General features: G+C 40.7%; 1 non-coding gene and 1 pseudogene across 1 annotated transcript; one reads left to right on the top strand and one right to left on the bottom strand.

Moving 5' to 3' along the window:
• Positions 1–16,253: 16,253 nt before the first annotated feature.
• On the bottom strand, positions 16,254–25,679 carry LOC147283516 (uncharacterized; annotated as a pseudogene).
• LOC147283517 (small nucleolar RNA R71) lies at positions 23,703–23,809 on the top strand. The gene has a single exon (XR_015122703.1). It is a non-coding gene; the product is annotated as a small nucleolar RNA R71 (small nucleolar RNA).
• Positions 25,680–26,047: the final 368 nt, after the last annotated feature.

A 26,047-nucleotide genomic window follows, 5' to 3' on the forward strand; every position in this document is an offset into this window, starting at 1 on the left:
GGAGATCACTCAACAACGAACCTAAATAAATTAAGTAAGCCTCCAATATAAAAACTTGAAAATGTGCTAAGACCATTATGAAGTAAATTATTTTAAAACCTTTAAATCATTTGAAAACCACTCTAACCCACAAATCAAGAAAGTTTATCTCTTATCGACAATCAAAACAACAATGCGTGACACGCAAGAGTGTGTGTGTGTCCCAAAGTCCATCAAAAATATTGCATTATGCCCAAAGATGAATAACGTACCCATGATGACATCCGGTGAAGCCAAAGCATCCTGCTGCGTCATGGCGAAGAATCTGCCCTAGGTCCTAGGGCGTCCTGGCTGGCCCCTCTGCTGTCCTCCACCTCTACTAATATGGCTAGACTGGGCTCCACTATTAGACGTAGCACCCGCAGTCTGTACTGCTCTTTGCCCCTGACTCTGGGCCCCAGAAGTCTGTCCTAGAGGGAGGGCTGAACCTGAAACTCCACTATCCCTCTGGTGTAACTTTGGACAATCCTTCATGAAATGCCCTGCTTGTCCACAATGAAAACAACCCGTGCTTCCTCTCCGACACACCCCATCATGGTATTTTTCACAAAGATTACATCGTGGACGATTTTTCCTAAGGGTTCGACTACCCTGGGACCCACTGAATTCTCCTGAATTTCTCATCGAACTTCTCACGGACTGATGACTAGAGCTTTGTCGATGCCCAAATCCTCTACTACCACCTAATTCATGTATGAAACCTCTGAATCCACCACTCCCTGAAGAGCTGGAGCTGAAGCTGCCCCTCTTGGATGGTCCCTGACTAGGGCCACCCATTGTAGCACTCTGATAAGGGCGACGTCTCCCATCGGAGCTGCTGCTCCGTTTAGCTAAAGATCTCTCAACCCTTATGGCAGCATCTCTCAGTGAAGAGAAGGTGGAGTGGTTAGCCGCAGTAACCGCCGTGCGAATGGAGTCTCTCGAACCCTCCTCAAATCTAGAGCATCGATCTGCTTCGTCTGCCACAAGTGCTGGGAAAAACCTAGAAAGCTCAGTAAACTTTCTCTCATACTCTGCTACTGACATAGATCCATGTCTAAGCCTCAGGAACTCAGCCCTTTTCTCATCACAATATACCCGCGGATAGTACTTCTTATAAAAGACTCTCCTAAATCTGTCCCAAGTGATGTCGGCTGCCGTGAGTCCTAAACGCTCAGAGTCCCACCAGTGATAAGCATCACCCACTAGTAGGAAAGTAGCCAAGACCAATTTTCAGTCATCGGGGCAACCCATAACCTCAAAGATCCTTCAAGTTGTGTTATCCACTCATTGGCTTCACTAGGGTCAGTAGGCCCCAAGCCCACAGCACTCTCAATACTGTATTCGCCGTCAGGAAAGGCTCTAGTACGCATAGCAATAGTAACCGCTTCGGCTAATCTATTAATTGACTGCTCAAAACCTTGTTCTGTCTCATCTGTACCTTCAGCGACTCTACGGTGGGTCCCCGGCGGTCGGTATGACACCCCGAAACTGGGAACTCCACAGCGGCACCCGTCTTAAAGATCCTGAGACTATAATACCCCTTACCCCGAGTATTATATTCCCAAGCTCTTTAAAACGAGTTAAGCCCTTTTTATTGAAGAACCCGGGTTGGATCAGAATAGTAAAAATACAACGGAAGAAATTACTAAATATGCCTCAAATTATAAATAATAGTAAAGAGTACCAACCCGTGAGGGTTATGTGTTTCAAATACACTAACCCTAATGCTACATAATAAAACAGTAGACAAACAGATATGTCAGGATAGTCCAACCCACGCCAGAGTGATTCAGTCTTCAACAAAGTGGTGCAACAAATTAGACTCATGGATAGCCATTGGGATATGTCACCTACGAGGATGAAAGAGAAACACCACCACAGATCCAAAGAAAGGATCTAAACCAGATAGCAAGGCTGAAACTGACAAGCTGCAAGTGCCACACCCACAACCTCAATCTTGGTCTCCAACAACTGGATTATCTGCACTCACAAGAGTACAGTAGGGGGTAAGCGTCACATACGTTCATCGCTTCCCCTCGAGGGAAAATCCTGGTTAGGTTTGAAACAATACTCGAAAATATAGGATTTCAAGAAAAACAGTTTAAAAGCAATGCACACCCAAAAACAGGGTATCAATACCAATAATATTATAACCAAAGCCAGTAATGATAAAGATAATTATGCCAATAATCAGTGAGTAAAGCCTTTGCATGCTCATACATCTTTTTCAGTGAAAATCCTTCCTGTCACGTGACATAGTCCAGAAACATACCTGCGACCGATCACATACACGCCAACCGCCAGTATCGGAAATTCAACCACCACCTCGATACTGTGGTGAGAGTGTCCATTTACTTGGTAATACCACATTGGTTAGCCTCCCTAGAAGGACATTCGACTAACCAGTCCGTACTTACCCCTCCGGAGGTTTAGGGGATCGAAACCCAAGGTCACAACATGTGCCGGTTACTCTCAGGTCGTCCAAGGTATCACACAGAGAAAATCACACAAATATGCCATACAAAAATCATGCACATTCTCTGTGAAAGACATTTTCATATACATATAGTACGAAAATAGGCAGGAAATCCAATAACCGGGATATGGTACCTTCCCCCTACCTGCTTTACCAAAGTGTGTCCCTTGCCTGATCCCTTTCCTGTGTCTGGGTCCCACTTGTACCTGTTGGGAAAACTGGAGATCCAAATCCGACAACAGCCATTAGGAACGTACTAAACGTACTCTCAACCTTGTCTGTTATGACCAGGTAAAATCTAGAGGTTTGGCACTAGCGTAACTTGCTAGGCTTCTCTAAATTCTTGATCCGGCATGACCCTACTCCCCGAGGCAGATAGTCATGTCAGACCGTGTGGTTTCTAAGTTTATTTTAATTTATTGTCGAGGAGGTTGATCAGATATGAACCTTACAACGTGACCAGGTTAGTGCATGGGGAAACTGAGGAAGCTCTGGCTCAGTACCCAACGCCTGTATGCTCATGGACTGACCTTAGTCATCACGTTATTTGGTCACCACTAATATGGCCTCAATATTTATTAAGTTCATTTAATAACAACAGTTAAACGGCGTTTCGTCTATAACCACAACTTAAACGACAGCAAATTAAATAAGCTGGGTTAAGGGTATACTTGTTGAAGACTTCCCGCGGGCATAGTCTCGGTACTACTAGACTTGCTAAGTAACAAGATTAAAATAGCCTAATTAACAAGAGATTAATTTAACAAAATTTTAGCAGAAATTCGACAGGGATCAAGAAATTACCTATGGAGCTTAGAAATGATTTTTTTAAAACTTCACCAAAATATAGCCTTCACACTACTAGAATTGAAGAGCTCGTCGCCACGATCGCATAGGCGAAATTGGATTGTCGATCGGAGCTCCAGAACTCAAGATAAACTCGAAAGAAGATTGAAGAAGAGAGAGAAAGGAGGAGAGAGGAGAGAGAAGCTCTCTCTTGGGAAGCGTGTGGCTGAATTGTGAAAATCAGCTGGGGGTGTGCGGCACTATTTATAGGGGAGAGAGAGTGAGTCAACTCGGTTGACTCATCTGAGTGACCGGGTTGACTCAAGTCAACCGTCATAACTTTGACCAATGAGGAATTGACACATGGCATGTGCCCTGGCACTTGGCTGCACATGCAGCCATCAGATCTTGCTGCCATGCAGCGATGGACGCTCCAGATCGTGCCACGTGGCTCGATCTGGTGATTTCCCTATTTTATTTTCTTTTTCCTATATTTCTTAACTTCAAAAATTAATTAAAAATAGCTCGGGACTCAGAAAAATACCCCGAAAATACTACGGACTTGTATCGACTAGTACTAATTAACTATGAGGTCAAATTACTAATTGGCCTTTTAAAAAAATTTCAGAAATTTCAAGCTCTACAAACTAGGATAAAATGCTTTTAAAAAAAGAAAATTTGGGAAATTCATAAAATAATCTCCCGGACTCGGAATAATACGAGACTTGCTCCGTTGAGTTCGTGAGTAAAAGTACTACCTTTTAAAGGTCTAACTTGGATCAAAACCCTAGTCAAAGTTGGTCAAACAATTATAGCTCAAGGTGAAAAATACGATTTTCCGCCCAACAATTTCTAGAAAAATTCTAGAAATTAAGGAAAAATCCCGAAATAAATTTGGAAAATTTTGGGTCTCACAGTCGGCCACGTCGAGGAGGCATAATACCTATATGAAAACCAAACTTTTATCAATAATGGGGATGCACATTTAGTGCAGAATTGAGGAATCTAAAACCTAATGCTCTGATACCAAGTTGATAGGACCGCCCCCGGATTTCACCTTGAAACTCAGAGAGGTCTTGTGGGAATCCAAAATCAACTTCTATTATCTCTCAAACAAATTCAATAATCATGAATTTAGAAAAGTATTTGCAAAATAAAGTCCACTCACAGAGATAGCCCTAGCTTCGATCCTCCGCCGGATCGTCACGAGCCACGGTCGTCTCGCCAACAATAGGGATGAAAGGGGCTGGGATTTGGCTGGAATCTAGCAAGGGAGAGGCGGCGGAAATTTGGCGTTTCTGGATGATTTTCCTGTGCGCGTGGTGGCAGGTCGGTGATGGTGGCGGCTTGGAATTGTTGATCGGCTGGTGGGGTTCACGTCGATGGGTCGTGGTGGCCGGCGAAGGCCAGTGGCGGTGGCTGGGTTGGTCGAGCATAGAGAAAAAGGGGAGAGAGAGAACTCGGGGAGAGAGAAAATGAAGAGAGAGAGAGTAGGCTTGAGGGGAGTGGTCAGCGCCTAGGGGTCACGTCGGTGAGGCCGGCGAAGCCAGTAGTGGTCGACGGTAGGCTAGGTGGTGATGGTGGTCGGTTGGTGCAAGGGTGGTTGCGAGGGAGGAGAAAAAAACAGGGAGAAAGAGTGTGGGGAGAGAGAAATAAAAAGGGGAGAGAGAATGTTCTAGAGAGAGAGAGAGAGAGATCCCTTAAAAAAAATCTGATTTTGAAATTTTTAAAACCCAATTTGTCAATTTTACAAAATTGCCCTTCACTTCACATGTCCGTATCTTTCAAACCGTAACTCGGATCGATGCGTGCTACGTGTCTATGAAATCGTGGGCTCGAGACTTATCTAACGGACCAAAATTCAAAATCAAAATCCCATTTATTTTAAAAGTCAACTTTGGGTCAAGCTCCAAATTAAAACAAAAATAAATAAAAATTTAAATCAAAACCCTTTTTATTTTCTAAATAAATCTCAAAATCTTTAAAATACAATTCAATCATCCTTTATAAACCTTTTAAAACCATAGTTAAATAAAAATTTAAATTTCTAGTGGAAATTTGGGTCGGGTCATTACACAAGGTTAGAGATGCTCAAAGACGAAGCGTTAGGAACTTTACACATCAGCCCTCTACCTAGTGCATCTGATTCGAGTAATGAACACATTGGAAGCAACGAAATGGCTGAAGCAAATGAGAATGTGCCGCAGCCCTTGAGTCACTTTTCAGCACCCTCGCTGCCCACACAACCGTCTTGCATCCGTTATGCGAAAATAGCTACTGATTTTGAGATCAAGAGTGGTCAAATTCACTTGTTACCGAGTTTTCATGGTCTGAATGGAGAGGATCCGATCCACTTCCTAAAGGAATTTTCTGGGGTATGTGAAGCCGCACAATTGAAGGGATTGAATGCCGATCAGTATTGTTTGAGGATGTTCCATTTCACGCTCAAAGAAAAAAGCAAAGAGATGGTTGTATTTGCTGCCTAGTTGTTCCATTTTGACTTGGGATGATGTTTTGAACAAATTTTTGAACAAGTTCTATTCTATTTCCAAGATCAACTCGATTAGGATGGAGATACTTGGATTTGTGCAAAAGCTGATGAGCCATTCCAAGAGACTTGGGATAGATTTAATGAGTTGCTTACTAGCTGCCCACACCACAACCTATCCCCTTGGCATATGATTTGTTATTTTTATCAAGCACTTTTGGAGAGGGATCAAGCTAAGGTGGATTCGGCATGTGGTGGTGCATTCATGTCTAAAACTGAAGATGAGGCTACTGAGTTATTTGAGTCAGTTTCTTTGAGTTCTCAACAATGGGATTCTAATAGTTCAAGGGGAGGACCAAAGAGATGGTTATATGAGGTAGTTGACGCACCTAACACTAGGGACATATTGCTGAGATCAGGGGTGCAAGCACAAGGGAATGAAGTGGAGCAAGTGAATCAGGTTGGAAGCTATCCTAGGGTGTCGTACGACCCTTATTCCAACACTTACAACCCTGGATGGAAGAACAACCCCAATTTTGGGTGGAGTAACAATAATGGACAGCAAGCTAGTGGGAGCAAAAACAAGCAATATGTGCACCCTAATGCCGAGAGGTCTAGCTTGGAGAAGAAGATCGCTCAGATTGCTCAAAGCACCGCTTCCCTAGCTCGAAGCACCAACGCCTTCATGAACCGAACCGAGCATCAGATGCAAGCTAACTCAAAGGATATTGCAAACCTAGAGAGTCAAGTGGGTCAGATTGCGACTACATTGGGTCAAAGAGAGAAGGGGATGTTGCTTAGTTAGCCCGTCGTCAACCCAAAGAATGAGGAGCATGTGAATGCCATTCTGAAGACAACTCCAAGAAAGAGAGTGAGAGAAATCAAGACTAAGGAGGTGATTAAGATCATGGATAGTGAGGAAGAGGAGGATCCGATCATGACTGAAGAATACGTGGATACGCGCATGATTCCCCTCATTCCGGACATCGATGTCACCAAGTTTCCAGCAACCTTGAGGGAATTGAAGTCAATTGAAAAGAAGGTTGAGGAGCAAGGACATAGTCACAACGTTCCTAGGGAGATTTGTGGTTATCTATTTGCAACTTATCTGATCAAGAAGAGAGATCCGGGCTCGTTGGTCATACCTTGCAGCATAGGGGAGTATCAGATTGAGAAGGCCTTAATTGACAATGGCTCAGCTATCAATGTTATGCTGCTGGTTGTATTCAAGAAGCTTGGGTTTGTGGAAGCCGATTTGCACCCATTTGAGTCAAACATTCGTTTCGCCAACTCTTCAGTCGAAAAAGCCCTTGGTATGCTTGTTGATGTTTTGGTTAGATGTCGTAATTTACTAATTCCTTCTGATTTCATAGTGCTAGATGTTCCGAGACTTCTTGGTGACGTGTCTATCCTTCTTGGGAGGCCATTCTTGTGCACCTCTAACATGGAGTACAAAGGCAATGGAGTGCTTACTGAAGATTCGTCACAACACCAAGCAAGAGGTGTACCGACTCACTTCCAAGCCGCCGCAAAGCGAGGAGATCACCTATTATGGAGATGAGAAGGAAGAGATGAATAATCTTTTCAAACTGTTCTTTTGGGATGTCAAGAGTGACAATGGGAAGAAGAAGAAGAAAGGACGCAAGTAGAGGAGTGGCAATGTCAGGTTAAAAACAGAAAACCAAGCGCTGATTGGGAGGCAACCCAAGTTTTTATTTTAAAAGAATCCAGAAGAAGCCGTTGAAGACCAAGGAGGCCGTGCCTACCCTTGGAGTGTTCACATGTGCGTGCGCAAGTAAGCAATTTCCTTATTTTTGCTTCATAAGACAATTTTCATTTTAGTTGTGTGCTTATTTGGTTTTGGATAGTTGCAGTTTCCCTTTTTACTTATTTTGAGCATTGATGCATTTATTTCTTATACATTGAGGGCAATGTATCATTTAAGTTTGGGGGGAAAGGCATTTGTCATTTGTTGTGTTTTTAGGTTAGAACAAAAAATTTTCGTTTATTGGGTGTTTTTAGGTTAGGAAAAACTTTATACTTTTGTTTTTAAACTTAGGGTGTCAAACCCACATCAAAATGCACTTTTTCTTTAGATTTCATCCACTGTACTGATGGATATGAATCTTTAGAAATGTGCGATATTGTTTTAAAAACAAAGTTTTTGAGTCTTTTTGTGTGTTTTGGGTAGTTTTGAGTCCCTAACTAATTGATTTGATTGCGTATCATTGTTATACGCATGTTTAGTTTGTGTGTATATTTGGTGTTCTTTTCTTTCTAATAGTGTTCCGTAACATATCTTGCAATTCTATGTCATTTGGTCTTGTTCTTAAATTCTTGAGTATTGCGCGCCACTCTAATTCTATCGTTGTCATATAAGTCGTTGTTTTGATCTCATTATCTTTCATTTGGTCATTTGCTTGGAATTCACATAATCATGAATCAATGAGATAGTACTCTTTTCTTTTGTACACAAAGCATGTCGTATTTGCGTGACTCTTGATAAATGAATTTAGGCCTTGTTTGTGTACCCCATAGCCTAAAAGCCTACCCATTACATGTTTTATCCTTAGTTACCCATTTTGAGCCTTTTAAGCCATATTCTTTGTTAACCCACACAAAACCCTAAGTTTGGGGGTGCTACGCCCCTTTTACTCGTTTTACCCTATCTATGGTATTGCAATGTGTCTACATGTTGATTGAGGTGAAAAAGAAGTGAAAATGCATAACTTATACAAAAATGTGCTAAAAGAATATGTATACTGTGCCCAAAGAAAAAAAAACAAAGAAAGAGATGGGGCGGATGCAAAAGAAAAAGTGAGCAAAAAGAGTTCAAATTGAGCTATGTAGTGCAAAGAAGCAAGGTATGCCTCATAATGTTCTATTATGCTTGCAATTCCATAGTATTTAGCCTTTGTGTTTTCCTTTCATTTCAATATCCTATCCTAGCTTAAGCCTTCATTATAACCCTATTTAAGTCCTAGCTGATCTCAAGAGGCGTGTATTATACTTATGTGGAGTCTATTTGAGAAGGGAGCCTATGGTCATTGATCCTATTTCAAGCACTTTGATTCCTTTCCATGAGAACAGTATTTCTATCTAATTGTTTTTGTTACATATTTTCTCTCACATATATTTTTAAGTGCACATATCAACCCAATTCTTGTGTGTTTATCATTGAGAGTATGCCATAGTGAGGATTGGAGTTGAATCTAGTGTGTATATATTGATTTAGTTCTGTTTATCTAACACTTGAATTTGTGTCAAGGATGACCTATAAGACAATAAAGGAGTGAGGTATGCTATTAAAATTTGGAGAATGCAACTTATATGCCATACTTATCATGTAATTAATGGTTATGCGTATGAATTCAATTATTGGGATGTTAGAGTCAGTTTTGAGTCTTTTCTTTATTTTATTTGTTCGAGGACTAGCAAAATCTAAGTTTGGGGGTGTGATGAGTGTGCATTTTGCATCACTTTATGATACTAATTTCTTAACCCAGAGTGTTAGAACTCGATATTTTGTGTTTGTTATCTTGTTTTTGTATTTTCAGGTTAAATGAAGCGTAAATAGGAAAAAGGAGCAAATGGAGCCGTTTTGAGACATTTCCTGCTCAAACTAGGAAAATGGGTCAATTCTTAGGCAAACCAGGAAAAGAGCTGTAATCCTAGTCACATGAGGATTCCTAGTCACACGAGGAAACATCAAGCCTAGAACCATTATTGTCAAGCCAGAAATGAGAAATCCTAATTGTAGCAGGAATTCCTGGTTGAACTAGGAAACCTAACCCTACTAGGGAAATGAGTCCTAATGACACTAGGAGACTCCAGGGGCAATATGGTCATTACGAGAAGTCAAAATGGACAAGGAATCCTTCATTAACAAGAAATCCTAGTTGGACTAGGAAAGGTTGGTCAAAGTCAACTCTATTAAGTCAAGGTTCCAGAAGCTTCTAGTAGGTGGTGGGCATCCATGGAAACAAATGGAGGGAAGAAATGAATTCAAATCCAAAGGGAAATAAGGGGCGAAATTGGAAGTCAAAGTCAATGGTCAAGGGTGAACTATGACATGTCATCAAGTCAAATGGGCCATGGGCCTATGTGAGTGCCGAAATCATGAGGTGGCAGCCATGCATGCATGCGCCAACCCTAGCAGCCCAAGAAACCCATCACGCCAAGTCCAAGTGGCAACCCATGCGCACATGTGTGACTGAAACCCTAAGGCCATGCGTGAGTCACTTAAGCCCAATGCAGAAGCCCATGCCGCACAACCCTAGGTTTCCTAACCCTAGCCTTGTCGCACACCCTAAAGCCTTGCCTCACAAGGATTTCTCCCTCACCTCTATATATACATCCTATTCTCTCATAATTTAGGGTTCCCATAATTTACACTTTCAGAATTTCAGAGAGAGAGAGAGGCCGGAAGCTAGAGAGAGAGAGAGAATGAGGCTGATTGGCGTGGAAGCTAGAGAGAGAAGGAGTCAAGCCTTGTGCCGCAAGCCCTAGCTCACCTTGCCGTGGGTTCCTCCAGCTTTCTAGGTGTCTCCTTCATCTCCTCTTCTTGCCGCAACCCCCCTAGTGATGTTTCCTTTGGTTTTCAATTTTATTTTCTTCTAGAATTCTTATTTTCTTTTATTTTTGTGTTTCTGATTTAATTTTAATTATGGATTGAGAGTTTATTTATATGATTCAGATTTTGTTTTCTATTTCAATTATGTAGTTTATTATTCTATCTTGCATGTTAGTTGTAGGTTGATTTTCAGATTTGTCATGCTTTAACAAATCGTTTATCCATCTCTTGATGAATTAATTTGATGTTTGCATGTATCAAATTCTCATTATCTAATTGAATCCGTCACTATTTGTTTGCATCATTTGACTGCCCACCTTAGGATAATTGCATCTAGTCTATTTGTTAGGTTTAGCTATGGACTAATCAAAGACACTAAATCACAAGTAACAAGGGAATAAGGGATTATTCTTGGTAATGGTTTTGTAGGACCTCTATAAGGAAATAATCAAAGCTTGTATGTTGTGCATGTTTGACGTTCTCATAAATCTTAATGACTCTTGCATGGATAACAGTTGCCTTAAGTCCGCTTAGGGAACATGTAAGTTAACTGGTTAGGGGAAGCCTCATCGCTCAACCCCCTCAGCTTGCTAATCTCGCATATCGCATGAAATTCCTTAATATGCACGTAAGGATCTTCTCCTTCTTGACCATGGAATAATGGAAGAAGTTTGATTGTCCCACTTGAAATTTCGAACTCAGCTTCCACTTGAGAGTAAGCAATGCTTGTAGGTTGAGCTAGTAGTGTTGGAGACGAATAATCACTCAAAGGTACTCTTGGTAGAGAGACATTCGGCTACAAGGTCTCCTCGACTTCCTCCTCTTATTTCTCTTCTTCATATGCTCCTTCAGATTCACTCCCTCTTGACGACACAAGGGTTGACCTCATCCTTAATGGTGTCCAATTGCATCTCGGCCTGCCCTTGTAAGCACTCAACACCTTTTGGCCTTCTGCACGTGAAAGAGGAGTGATCTTTGAATTTGATTCTTCCATTGTACCTTAGAAACAAGAGAAATCAGCAAGAACCAAAAGGAAAAATAAAAAAACAGAAAACTAAACCTAACTAAAATGACTTCATTAAAAGTAATTAAACTACCAATCAACACAAATAACAATTCCCCGGCAACGGCGCCAAAAACTTGTTGTATGTTTTCCTAGAGCAATTATATTAAACCTTTTTAACAACTCTAGGTTAACTCGCAAGTGCACAAATCGCAGAGTAGCAAAGCTTGCAAATACGAGGTCGATCCCACAGGGAATTGTACTAGTGTAATGATTACTAATTCAATTAAATTCAATTAAATCTACTCTAACTCACACACACAAATGGGGGGTTTTTGAGACTAGACTAAACTAACAATAAAGTAACAAAACTTTAAAATAACAATTGAATGAATTTAAATAAGAACAATGATAAAGAAACACTAGGGGTCAGAATCCACCACTAACATACCATTCACCTTACTAAGGATACTCACAATCAATATGCAAACATGTCAACAAAGTTCGTCTACTAAAAGGTTTGGCTAGTTACTTTTAGCAATTACTCCCTAGTACTAAGCTAAGGCAGCTGTTACCCATGCAAGAGTCATTACAATTTGTGAGAGTGACAAACATATGGAGCATAGACCCATCCAAATTGTAACCTTTGAACATCTATAATCCCTTTTCTCATGAATATTATCTTAGGATATCCACTTGTTGCCTATTGAAACTATCATTCTTTTGAGCTTATTTAGTTCCACAACATAAATCTAGATGCATGCAACCTAAGGTGATTAGTCAAAGATGCGAAGCAAATAGAGTTAATTTAAACAGAGATCCAAGATTTGTCAACATGTAAACAACTGAAAACTCAATAATCCATAGTAAAACTAAATAGCATGACTAGGGTTTCATCCTAGCCCTAGCTAAATATTTAGCTACACATACTTGAATCCATAAAGAAATATAACATAATTAAAACTAGGAAAATAAAGAGGAAGAGAAGAGAGATCAAGCCACGCAATGGGATGGAGATGGCTCCACCCTTGGACGGCATGATGGGTTGCTGCTCGTCCTTGGGCTCCACGACAAAGCAGCTAGGTTGCTCGGCAAGATGGCAGCAAGGTGGGGGCGTGACTAGGTGGTGGTGGCAGCGGCAAGACTTGCTCCTCCTCCTAGGGTTCAGTACAAAAATAAAAAATGAAAGGAAGAAAGGTGGCTGCGGCTTGAACAGAGAGAGAGACTAGGGTTGCGTGAGAAAAAGAAAAGAAAGAGGAAGGAAGATAGGGTAGGCGCCACGGAAAGAGAGAGAGGCTAGGGTTTCTAAAATTTCACAAGAAAGAACCCTCTCTTTGTGCTATAAAGATGTATTTATAGAGTGAAGGGGGCTGAGATTTCTATTTCTCATCAATGTGGGATTGCTGTAACTTAACCTAATGGACCAAGGCCACACTTACTTAAGCCCAACAATATGCATAACCCATCAGCCCCATGCGCCAACCACTAGGCCATTCACACAAGCCCATGCTGCACCTTCCTGAGGATACTTGCGCCCAGCCCAAGCTCAATAGCTTGGCCGAAAATCAATCCTATCCATTTGTGCTTTGGCCCATTGTCTTCCAGAAGCTTGTAGAACCTTTGACTTGTTGACTTTGATTTTTGACCACTTCTCCTTGTCCACCTAGGAATCCTTATAAACATAGGATTTCTATCTCACTTGGAATTTCACAATTTCCATTTTGCCTTCATGATTACTATCTTCATTAGGACACCATTTCCTATCTGGATTAGGTTTCCTAGTTTAAATAGGTTTTCCTGCTCCAATTAGGATTTCTCATGTCTGGCTTCGGATCTTCATGATTTCTTCTTATTCAAGTTTGATATTTCCTTGTGACACTAGGAATCCTAGTTTGACTGAGATTCAGCTTTTCCTGGTGTGACCAGGATTTCTCCACTTTTTCTAATTTAACTAGGAAATGTCCAAAATTGGCTCTTTTGGCTTCTTTTCTCTTCTTTGCTCATTTTATCCTATAAAAACAAAAACAAACTAACAAGACACAAAATACCGAGTTCTTCATGTCTGGCTTCGAATTTCTCATGTCTGGCTTCGGATCTTCATGATTTCTTCTTATTCAAGTTTGATATTTTCTTGTGACACTAGGAATCCTAGTTTGACTGAGATTCAGCTTTTCCTGGTGTGACCAGGATTTCTCCACTTTTTTTAATTTAACTAGGAAATGTCCAAAATTGGCTCTTTTGGCTTCTTTTCTCTTCTTTGCTCATTTTATCCTATAAAAACAAAAACAAACTAACAAGACACAAAATACCGAGTTCTTGCACTCTAGGTTAGGAAGTTAGTATCATAAAATGGTGCAAAATGAGCACTCAACACCCACATTGGAAAATTAGCAAAACCTCTCCACCTCGTCACTACTATATAAGACCCTCGCTCTTTCACAAATCAACATATCTTACATCTAGACACCTTATATATCTTTATTTTTCTGGAAGTTTAGAGAGAGAGAGAAAGAGAGAGAGAGAGAAGTTGGCGCAAGGAGGAGGAGGGGCAGCAAGAAGGCTTGCTGCCCTAGCTGCATCTTCCTTGGGTTTTTCCTTGTTTCTTCTTGTCTTCTTCTTTTGATTTCCTTTGTTTTCTTTAATTAATTAGTCTATTCTTCTTTCATTATGGATTCAGTGTTTGATTATTTAATGAAAGTTGGTTCTTTTATTTTCTTTATTATGTTTTGATTTTAGTTTTGCATTGTTAAGATGATGATGAAACTCTTATTATTTGATTCGATGTTGATTTATGGTTAATGAAATAAAGCCATGTGATTTAATGTGATATGTCCATGCGATAAATTCCCATTGTCTGTTTTAATTGATTCTATTTGTTTGCACTGTTTGACTAGCTACCTTAGGGTTGTATGCATCTAGTAATTGTTATGAAATTGAGAGGTGATAATCAAGCTAATCAATTCAATAGGTAACAAGGAGGTATCCTGAGAACTTATCTTTGATAAATAGGTTTATGTTGAGTGCTTATTTTACACTATTTTATGATACTAACTCCCTAACCCAGAGTGCAAGAACTCGGTATTTTGTGTTTTGTTAGTTTGTTTTTGTTCTTATAGGATAAAATGAGCAAAGAAGAGAAAATGAGCCAAAAGAGCCAATTTTAGACGTTTCCTAATCAAATTAGGAAAAGTAGAGAAATCCTGGTCACACTAGGAAATGCTGAATCTCAGTCAAATTAGGATTCCTAGTCTCACAAGGAAAGATCAAGCTTGAATAAGAAGAAATCATGATGATCCGAAGCAAGAAATGAGAAATCCTAGTTGGAGCAGGAAATCCTATTTGAACTAGGAAACCTAATCCGAGTAGGAAATTGAGTCCTAATGAAGATAGGAGTCATGAGGGGCAAAATGGTAATTGTGAAATTCCAAGTGAGATAGAAATCCTAAGTCAATAAGGATTCCTAGGTGGACAAGGAGAAGTGGTAAAAAGTCAAAGTCAACAAGTCAAAGGTTCTAGAAGCTTCTGGAAGACAGTGGGCCAAAGCACAAATGGATAAGAGTGATTTTTGGCCAAGCCATTGGGCTTGGGCTGGGCGCAACATCCATGAGGAGGTGCGGCATGGGCTTAAGTGACAGGACCGCCCCCGGATTTCATCTAAAACCCGGAGTGGTCCTGTGGGATCCAATATCAAGGAAAATCCTATCGAAAATTTGGCAGAACCTCCCCTGAAATTGGACTAACCATACTTATAAAACCTGTATAAAATACTTCTATAACCAGCAGCCACTTCTACCACAACCAAAAAGGTCTCAGACCCACCAAAATACAATCTAATCAGAGGATCCAAATATGGTTATCAGAGCCACTATTATAATTAATTTCTAACAACGAATTATAATTTAACATAATAAAGGTGGACATGTTGCCTACAATGTCTAAAATAAGGAAATGAAAATTTTGCCTCAACGTGTATGGCTCGACCTCCACCACCGCTACTACCTGAGGGGAAAGATTAACAACCAGAGAAAACGTGAGACAAACTCGGTGAGTGGACGAGTTAAGAAAACGAAACATAAAATTTATTTATTCTTTTAGAAGTCTTAAAATAAAAATCTCTAAGATCACACAATCGTTCTTTGCAATCCCCAGTTTTAAAACCATTACGCAATTCATTTTCGAAAATCATCTCAAATAAACCTTGATACACTGAAAAAGCAATAAAACTTTTCAAGCTGAGAAATATCAAATCTGAACTGAAATTATCTTTGTAAACTGATATCTCAAAACACTTATACTTAAAAGTCACACCATACTTGTACCCGTACTATAAACATTGTCTTGGCCACAATCCCGCGCACGGGCAGGCTCAAATCCTAGCCACAATCCCGTACGGAGGGGTCACTCCACACGAGCAGGCTCGTATCTTGGCCACAATCTCGTACGAATGGGTCACTCCGATACGAGGAATGAGCAGGCTCGTATCCTGGCCACAATCTCGTACGAAGGGGTCACTCCGCACGAGCAGGTTCGTATCCTGGCCACAATCTCACGGAGGGGTCACTCCGCACGAGCAAGCTCGTATCCTGGCCACAATCTCGTACGGAGGAGTCATTCCGTACGAGCAGGCTCGTCTCATCAGTACCTGCATTTTCAATTCACAACAGTCCACCTCCAAAAATAAATAATCATTACGATATTCATACTAGATATAATAAATCCTCTCATAAACGAATTGAATTTAAAACACGTCATTTCAAATCAAGGTACTTTCCACAAGAACACACATATAAAACATGTTGAAGCAATTCTTTTTTGTAAAATTTATGCAACTCAAGATAGGTTCAACTTAAATCAAAGAGAGTAAAAACACAAATTATTATAATCAAGGTCCACTCACAGTGCGAAATCAACGTTGATCCTCCGTCGGATTGTCTTGAGCCTCACTGATATTGCGTTCTTCACCACGGTTAGATAAATTGCTTCCCAAAAATAAAACGCTCTCAAATCCATTCCCAAAAACATGTCTGGCTGAACCTAATTTCACCCAAGGATCTAAAACAAATCCCAAACTTAAAAAGAAACTTGTCTGAGGCTCACTTTGGTCGAAAAGCTCGTCCTAGAGTGAAATCGGTATTAACAAGGTCTCAAACTAGTTCTAAAATATCTTCGTTTTTCTCCAACAATAATCGACACATCCAAAACCAACAATTCACACCAAATTGTCCATTAATAATCCCTTAGTCATGAATTTACAATGGGGTTCGAATTTATTGAAAGTGCCGCCCACAGTGACTGCCCCAAAACAAATTTTTTAGTCAAGAAATGCCTAATTCTTCAAACCCACTCAATCCTTCAATCTTAAACCACAATTTTGGTTCCTAGGAACAGAATTTGTTACTCAAAACAACAAAACAGCCCTCTAGTCTGAAAATTAAAGAAGAACCCGAAATGGCTTCAAAACCCCAATTTTCGACTTTTCACAATTTCTCAAAATAAACAGCTAATTCATAGGGAAAAGGAAGCTCATACCTCAAGGAGAAAAACCCACTAAAAAACAGGAGAATTCATGGTGAAAACTGGCCGGAATTTGGAGAACAAGGCTGGCGGTTTGGGGGGTTTTCTGGGCTGTTTCCGTGAGTCAAGGGAGCTGCTCGAGGAAGGGGGAAGACTAGGGGTGTCGACCGGCCTGAGGGGAGGTCGTCGGAGGTCGGCGATGGCGAGAGACGTTGGTGTTGGTGGCTGGTGGTCGCGCACAGAGAAGGGGAGAGAGAGAATACGGGGAGAGAGAAAAATTGGGGGGGGGGCTCGGGGTGGACGGTCGGCACCGGCGAGGGGGGGTTGCGTGGCTGTCTGGGTCGACGGGGAAGCGGCTGGCGTCAAGGGTTGTGGTGGTGGTGGTGGCTGTGACACCTCGTGGATTGCGGGCAGTCGGGGGGGCTGCAGGAGAGAAAGGAGGAAATAGAGGGAGAGAGAGAGAGAGAGAGAGAGAGAGAGAGAGAGAGAGAGAGAGAGAGAGAGAGAGAGAGAGTTGTAGAATTTTCTGGAGAGAGGAGAGAGAATCAGAATTTTCAGAAATAAAAATGGCTTTTTAAAACCCCTTAAGTGCAATTTTACACAATTGCCCCACACTTGTACGATCCGTAACTCCTAAACCGTAACTCGGATCAACACGTGCTACGTGTCTATGTAATCGTGGGCTTGAGACCTTTGTAACGAGTCCAGAGTCAAAATCAAAAGCCCATTAGTTTTAAAAGTCAACTTTTGGGTCAATCCCAATTTAAAATGTAAATTAAAAATAAACCAAAACCTTTTTATTTTCACAATAAATCCCCAAAATGATCCAAATAAATTCTCAAAATATCTAAAATAACTTTTGAGAAAAATATGACGTCTCACAATTCAATTTCTCACTACGCCTCTAAATGGCCATTACGAATAAAAATTTAGATTTCTCGTGAAATTCGGATCGGGTCGTTACATTAAGTGAAAGCCTAGTGGCTGGCGCATGGGCTGAAGGTTGAGGGCCTAGTGATCTGCACAAGGGGCTGATTGTTATGCATATTGGGCTTAAGTGAGTGTGGCCTTGGTCTATTAGGTCAAGTTACAGCAATCCCACATTGAAGAGGAATAGAAATTGCAGCCCCACTCTCCTCTATAAATACATCTTTATAATTCAGATAGGGGGTTCTCTCCTGTCAGATTTCAGAAACCCTAGCCTAGCCTAGCCTTTTTTTTTTTTTTTCTTCCTTGCCACACACTCTCTCTCTCTCTCTTCTTTTCTTTTCTTTTTCTCACACAGCCGTAAGAACGCTAGCAACCGCTTGTTCTTCTTCTCTTTCTCTTCCTTGCCGCAGCCACCACCGCCTCTCTCTCTTTATTTTTCTGCTGTAGCCACCTTTCTTTGTTTTTCTTTTATTTTGTGCTGAACCGAAGGAGGAGGAAGAAGCCTTGCCGCAGCCACGCCATCACCACCTTGCTGAGCAGCAGCCCATCACGCCATCACCTTGCAGCCGCGCCACCTTCTTGCAGCCACGCTGTCACCTTGAGCCGCCTAGCTGCTGCCATGTCTACTTGAAGCCTTTCCGTGGAGCCTAAGGGCAGCAAGCTACCACCTCTCTCTTCCCTTCCTTTTCATTTACCTAGTTTAATTATGCTTTATTTATTTATAGATTTAATTATGTGTAGCTGAATATTGGGCTAGGGCTAGGATGAAGCCCTAGCGATGCTATTTACTTTTACTATGGATTATTGATATTTCAATTATTACATTTTGACAAATCTTGGATCTCTGTTTAAATTGACTCTATTTGCTTCGCATCTTTGACTGATCACCTTAGGTTGCATGCATCTAGATTTATGTTATGAAACTAAACAAGCACAAAAGGATGATAGTTTCAGTAGGCAACAAGTGGGTATCCTAAGATAATATTAATGAGAAAAGGGATTATAGATGTTCATAGGTTACAATTCGGATGGGTCTATGCTCTATATGTTTGTCATTCTCACAAATTGTAATGACTCTTGCATGGATAACAGTTGCCTTAAGTACGCTTAGGGAATATGTAAGTTAACTGGATAAGGGAGGCCTAAGAAGCTCTTAGTTATGCACAGTAAGGAGAGTAATTGCTAAAAGTAACTAATCAAACCTTTTAGTAGATGAACTTAATTTGTTGACATGTTTGCATATTGATTGTTAGTATCCATAGTAAGGTGAATGGTATGCTAGTGGTGGATTCTGATCCCTAGTGTTTCTTTATCATTGTTCTTATCTAAATTAATTCAGTTTGTTATTTTAAAGTTTTGTTACTTATTTGTTAGTTTAGCCTCAGTCTCAACCCCAATCAAAACCTCCATTTGCCTGTGTGAGTTAGAGTTGATTTAATTGAATTTAATTGAGTTAGTAATCGTAACACTAGTACAATTCCCTGTGGGATCGACCTCGTATTTTTAAGCTTTGCTACTCCGAGATTCATGCACTTGCGAGTTAACCTAGAGTTGTTAAAAAAGGTTTAATATAATTGCTCTAGGAAAACATACAACAGTTTCATAGATGTCATCTGGATCAATAATCAAGATACTATTATGCTCTATGTGTTTGTCGTTTTCATATAATCTTAATGACTCTTACATGGCTAACAGCTTAGGTAGACGATAATCAAGCTTCCTAGGAACATGTGAGTTAACTAGGTTAAGTTGCGATAATCAAACTGTTAATCTATGAATAAGGAAAACAATAGTTAGGCGAGTGTCCGATAATCAACGCCTCCTGGCTGGCAAACTTTATTGTATGTGTTCACTTTGAATTGCATGTCACCATAATAGTTGTAATCTTATAATATGTGGTGGATTCTGAATTCTTAACAATGCTGTGTTTTGTGTGCGTGTGTGTCTCATCTCTACAAACCCCCCTATCAGTAGTATTTCTAATATGTCAAGTTGAGTTGGTTTATTAATACTAAACCCATTCTCTGTGGGATCGATCTCTTACTTTGCACCCTTTGCTACCATGCTATTCGTGCACTTGCGAGTAAACTTAGAGCTTTGGTAAATACTTGTGTTGATTAATTTGCTCTAAGAAAACAACAACAAGAAGCACTTTCTCATGTTAGAAATAGCGTTCTAGACCTATTGAACCACATTTGATGTTAAGAACGCACGAAAACATCATGTTGGTGAGTACTTGGTCTAATTTCGTCCAAATTGCACCAAAAACGTGCCTGTTTAGCTAGAAAGACATGGGAAAGCACTCTCTCACATTAGGACTAGCGTTCTAGACCTGTTGAATCACATTTGGTTTTCATAACACACGAAAACGTCACTTTGGTGGCCTACTAGGTCTAAGTTCGTCCAAATGATGAGTGCATTTTGCATCACTTTATGATACTAATTCCTTAACCTAGAGTGTTAGAACTCGATATTTTGTGTTTCTTGTCTTGTTTTTGTGTTTTGGTGTTTAGGTACTTTAAAGCTGCATGGTTAGTAAACTCGATGATTTTAGTACCAATAAGATAAGAACAAAACTTTTCTAAAGCAAATATAACCGCTAACAGCTCCTTCTCAGTGGTGGAATAATTGAGTTGTGCATCGTTCAAAGTGCGAGATGCATAGTAGATGGCATGAGGAAGCTTGTTCACACGCTGCCCTAGCACTGCTCCCACGGCGTAATCAGAGGCGTCACACATCAACTCAAAGGGAATGCTCCAATCTGGTGGCCTGATGATAGGAGGTGTCAACAAAGACTCCTTGATGTCGCTAAATGCAGCCACACACTCCTCATTAAAGTCGAAGGGTACATCCTTGTGAAGTAAGTTGCTCAATGGTCTCGCTCTTTTTGAGAAATTTGGAATGAACCTACGATAGATACATGCATGGCCAAGAAAAGAACGAACCTTCCTCACATTTGTGGGAAGGGGTAAGGACTTCATTATATCGATTTTAGCTTTATCAACTTCTATGCCCCTAGCAAATATCACATGCCCTAGAACTATCCCTTGTTCGACCATAAAATGACACTTTTCCCAGTTCAAAACTAAGTTAGTATCTTGACAACGTTGTAGAACTAAGGTGAGGTTATTTAAGCATGCATCGAATGAATCACCAAACACAGAAAAGTCATCCATAAATACCTTTATGATCTTCTCGACCATGTCCGAAAGGATACTCACTATGCATCGCTGAAATGTTGCAAGGGCATTGCACAAGCCAAAGGGCATGCGCCTATATGCAAAGGTGCCAAAAGGGCACGTGAACGTCGTCTTCTTTTGGTCCTCAAGAGCTATAGCAATCTGGTAATAGCTGGAGTATCCATCCAAAAAGCAATAGTGACTATGACCTGCAAGACGCTCAAGCATTTGATCAATGAAAGGTAAGGGAAAGTGGTCCTTACGTGTAGTAGTGTTGAGCTTGCGGTAGTCAATGCACACTCTCCATCCAGTTTGCAATCTTTGAGGCACCAACTCATTGTTCTCATTCTTTACAACAGTGACACCGGATTTCTTGGGAACAACCTGGACAGGACTCACCCATTTACTATCTGAAATGGGGTAGATTACACCAACATCAAGGAGTTTGAGAACCTCCTTCTTGACTACTTCCATCATTGGAGGGTTTAAACGGCGCTGAGATTCCCTTGAAGGCTTTGCATCCTCCTCAAGAAGTATCCGATGCATGCATGTACCGGGGCTGATTCCTTTGATGTCCGCAATGCTTCAACCAATTGCAGTTTTGTGCTCCCTAAGTACACTGATCAGTTTCTCCTCCTCTAAGGCTGTGAGATATGAAGCTATGATCACGGGCAAAAAATCTCATCTTCTCCCAAATGAACATACTTCAAATTATCTGAAAGCGGTTTAAGTTCTAATTTAGGGACCTGAATCACAGAAGGAAACAACTTTTCAGCAGACAAGGGAAGATGAATGAAAGAGTTGTTGTACTTACTTGGCACTCGTGGCAAGGTTTCAAGGGCAGCCACTGTTTCAAACACTTTTTCACCCAATTCAAAATCCACGCCCCCTATTCTTATAGGGCACCTCCTTGGCTGAAAATCCAAGCTCCTAGTAATGGTGATTTCTAATGCATCCTCATTCATTGCTTCGAAAAGCCTCTGTGACAAATCATCGAGTAAGTCAATAGAAAAACAAGAGTGCAGTACACTAGGATACCTCATGGCTTCAAAGACGTTGAAGCTCACAACCTCCCCATCAAACTCCATAGTCAATGTCCCTTCGTAGACATCGAGTTTGGTCCTTGCTGTGCTCATAAATGGTCGGCCCAGCAACAAGGGTGTGGCGTCATATGATGGTGCCTCCTCCTCCATTTCTAACACGTAGAAATCAGTGGGGAATATGAGTTCGTTAACCTGCACCAACACATCCTCTAACAAACCTTTGGGGTAAGCATTAGAGCAATCAGCTAATTGTATAACCACACCATCCTTTTTGAGTTCACCTAGACCTAGGGATGCATAAACAGAATATGGCATAACATTTATAGATGATTCTAAGTCTAGCATAGCACGCTCAAACCTGGTATTACCGATTGTGCAAGGAATAGTGAAGCTACCCAGATCCTTGCATTTAGGAGGGAGCTTCCTTTGAAGCACGGCTGACACATTCTCGCTTACTTTCACAGTCTTACCCTCTTGTCTCCTTCTTTTGGTCGTGCAAAGCTCCTTCAAAAACTTTGCATACTTAGGCACTTGTTTAATAGCATCCAAGAGAGGGATATTGACTTGGACCCTTCGAAAAATGTCCAAGATAGCTTTCTCATGCTCCTCCTTTTTCGATTTAGCAAACCTGTGTGGAAAAGGCGCATAATTAAAAGTATTAGTAAAAAGTGGAACCTCATTACGTACCTTAGATTCATTGGAAACCGGTTTTGGTTTCAAGCGTTCATGGCTTGGGAAACCTTCTTCAATGCTTGTTGTGGCTTTGTCTTGCTCAAGGACAGCTTCCTTGAGTTCTTCCTCCTATTCAGCAACCTTCTTTGACCCCTTGCTCACCCTAGGTTCTCCCAAAGCTTGCTTTCCACTTCTAAGAGTCACTGCCTTAGCACTTTCGAAACCACCTTTTGGATTTGAAATCGTTTGGCTCGGTAGCTTCCCTTGTTCATGTTGTTGTCCCATCAAGGTCGCCAGCTGGCTCACTTGTTTTTCCAAGTTCTCAATTGACTTCTTTGTCTCTTGATTGATGCTTTGTTGTTGTTGTTGTTGAAAACCTTGTTGAGCCTGCATCATATTGGAAGAATTTTGCACCAAAGCATTAATTCTATCATCTAAGGACTTACCTTGGTTTTGTGGGGGAGCTTGTTGATGGGTAAAAGCTTGTGGCCTTTGTTGGTAGAGGCCAGTCGGACGGTTTGGCATAGGTTGTTGCACATTGTCATTGTTGCTCCACCTGAAATTTGGATGATTCTTCCATCCCTCATTGTAAATGTTGGAAAAAGGATCATTCCTTAGCCTTTGCTGCTGTTGGAAGCCTCCTCCCATTGCATTGACTTGCTCGAATCCACCTTGCTCCACCAAGCTTGGACACAAATCAGTAACATGTCCAACCATGGAGCACACACCACCTACTTGCTTAGGTGCTAGGACTGCTTGCTGCACAAGGTTAGTGAGTTTTGCAATTTGTAATTCTAAACTTGAACTTGTATTTACCTCATTAATCTGTTTCGGTGGTGGTGGTGGTGGTGCACTCCTCCCTCCAAATTGCTGAGATTTTCAGCCATGTTAGCAATCAATTGCCTAGCAGCCGCTGATGTCTTGTCCACTAGAGCTCCTCCACTTGCAACATCTATCATGGATCGATCAATGGGAAAAAGTCCCTCATAGAAATATTGAATGAGCAGCTGATCCGTGAATTGGTGTTGAGGACATGATACACAAAGTTTCTTGAAGCGCTCCCAATACTCATAAAGAACTTCTCCATCCATTTGTCGAATTCCACATATCTCCTTCCTTATGTTGGCAGCCCTTGACGCAGGGAAGTATTTTTCTAAGAACTGCTTCTTCATCTCATTCCAAGTAGTGATGGATCCAGGTGGGAGATCATAGAGCCATTCCTTAGCTCCATCCGCCAATGAGAAAGGAAATGCACACAGCTTCACTTGCTCTTCACTTACACCAGTTGGCTTCATTCCCGAGAAAACCACATGAAACTCCTTCAAGTGCTTGTGAGGATCATCTCCAGCAAAACCATGGAAAGTAGGAATGTAGTGGATCATGCCAGACTTGAGCTCAAGTCCACCTTCCAAGGCTAGGTAAGTGATGCATAACAGAGTTGCATCCACATTAGGGGCCGCCAATTGCTTTAGTGTGAGATTGTTGTTGTTTGCCATCTCTACTTCCTTCTCTGCCTCCTCTTTGCTCGAGCTAGAACCTTGATTCTCTTCCTCTTGTTCCTATTCGGAGTGATAGGAATGAACAAAAGATGTAGATAACTCTGGTGGTGGAGATGTGATCGAAGCGTGAAGCCTTTGAAGGCGCTCAACAATAACTTCCAAAGGATCAGGGGTTTGGGACATTCACAAGGTACCTAAGATCCTTAAATAAATATAAAAAAAAAAAACTAAATTAATAAACAAAAGTGAAAAATAAAAGACAAATAGCACTTCAGGAAAGACAATCCCCGGCGAAACGGCGCCAAAATTGATACAGTTAAAAACTGCATACAAGATAACCTTGCTTATAGTATTGATCGTAGTTAAGTAAAGTAGTAAGCAAGGGTCATTACCCGCTGGAGATTGTGCCTTAATACTAAAGGACTCACACATAAAATTTCAAGATAAATGGGTACGATTTGATATAGTCACTAACACGAAGAACACAAAAGATAAATTAACAAAGAGAAAACAATTTGGGGTTTGAGATTGGTTTTGTGAAAACAATTTAAGATAAAGACACTAGGGACACATACGCAACCACCAAACACATTCAATTATACCACTATTTAGATTATCACTTCAAATTATCGACTGAAATTATCCTAAGTTAACTGACAAGTTCGAATTAACTTATTACCCTTCCTTAGTTTGCCGTTAAGTGTACACAAGCTTGACACTCAATCTAATTTTGGTCATGCCACCTAGACATAAGCTCGTCAAGTTAAACATATAAGAATCATGACACTTAAAAAGGGTCTTGGATAATACAAGGATCACAAGTACATATGTAGTCTTGCTAAACCTAGGGTTTGTTTCACATGTCAAGGCCATTAACAATTGCTACTTAGTGAATAGATGCATAACAATTACGTATTAAACATCTAGTCCTAGCATTAGAATCCTCGCATGCTTACTATGTTGCGCACCACAATAAACACACAAGCATTCATGTTTATAATGAAATGAAACAAAAAAAACCTCAGTCGAAAATTATAAAGAACACAATCTGAAAATCATCAATATAAATTGAACATGTTTGGGGCTTTGAAATAGACCCTAGCTATAAGAAAATTAGCTAGACATAATCATTAATTTGAAATTGAGCAATAAATCCATGAAATAAGATAAAATTACAACTAGAGAAATGAAAACTCCAGAACAAGAGGGAGCCAGAACCCCTAGACAGAGAGAGTCTTTTTATGCCCTTCTTTTCTTTTCTTTCCTTTTTTCTTCCAGCCATCTCCAATATATCCCAGCTTGGTGACGTCTCTTCCCCTAATCACCTCCTCAACCAACACCCATTTCCCCTTGATTTTAGATGCCCACCATAGAATCTCACCAATAGTCAAACTTGCTGATTTCCTTCACCTTCTATTTAGCTAACCATTTTCGTGGAGAGAATCTTGGGTGGCTGATTGTATATGCTATCAAGGAGATCCTCACAAAATCCCATCTATCGCCAATTCCTTCCATATTTATAAATTTTGCTATGCCAAGAAGAGAGAGAGAGTCAATAGGAATATAATTCTGATTTTTCTTCCTTCCTTATAGGTGACTAATTAAATGGGGATTGTGGAAAAAGAGTGTCAATCCTCATAGTTTCCTTTTTGGGCGCATGAAAATCTAATTTACTTCAAGCCCAACCAAAAATCACTCTAAGAATCAGTTCTGGCTTGCTATTTGATGACGTCTCCCACTTCTCTTGGGCTTGATTAGGTTTGAACGTCTATAGCTCCCTTTAGCATGCCCTTGCTTTTCTTTTTGCTCCTTTGCTTCACAAAACTATAAAACACAAAACATAAGCATGTAACACAAATAACA

The sequence above is a fragment of the Dryas octopetala genome, chromosome 5 (genome assembly GCF_963921425.1).
Source record: "Dryas octopetala chromosome 5, drDryOcto1.1, whole genome shotgun sequence".
Lineage (NCBI taxonomy): Eukaryota > Viridiplantae > Streptophyta > Magnoliopsida > Rosales > Rosaceae > Dryas > Dryas octopetala.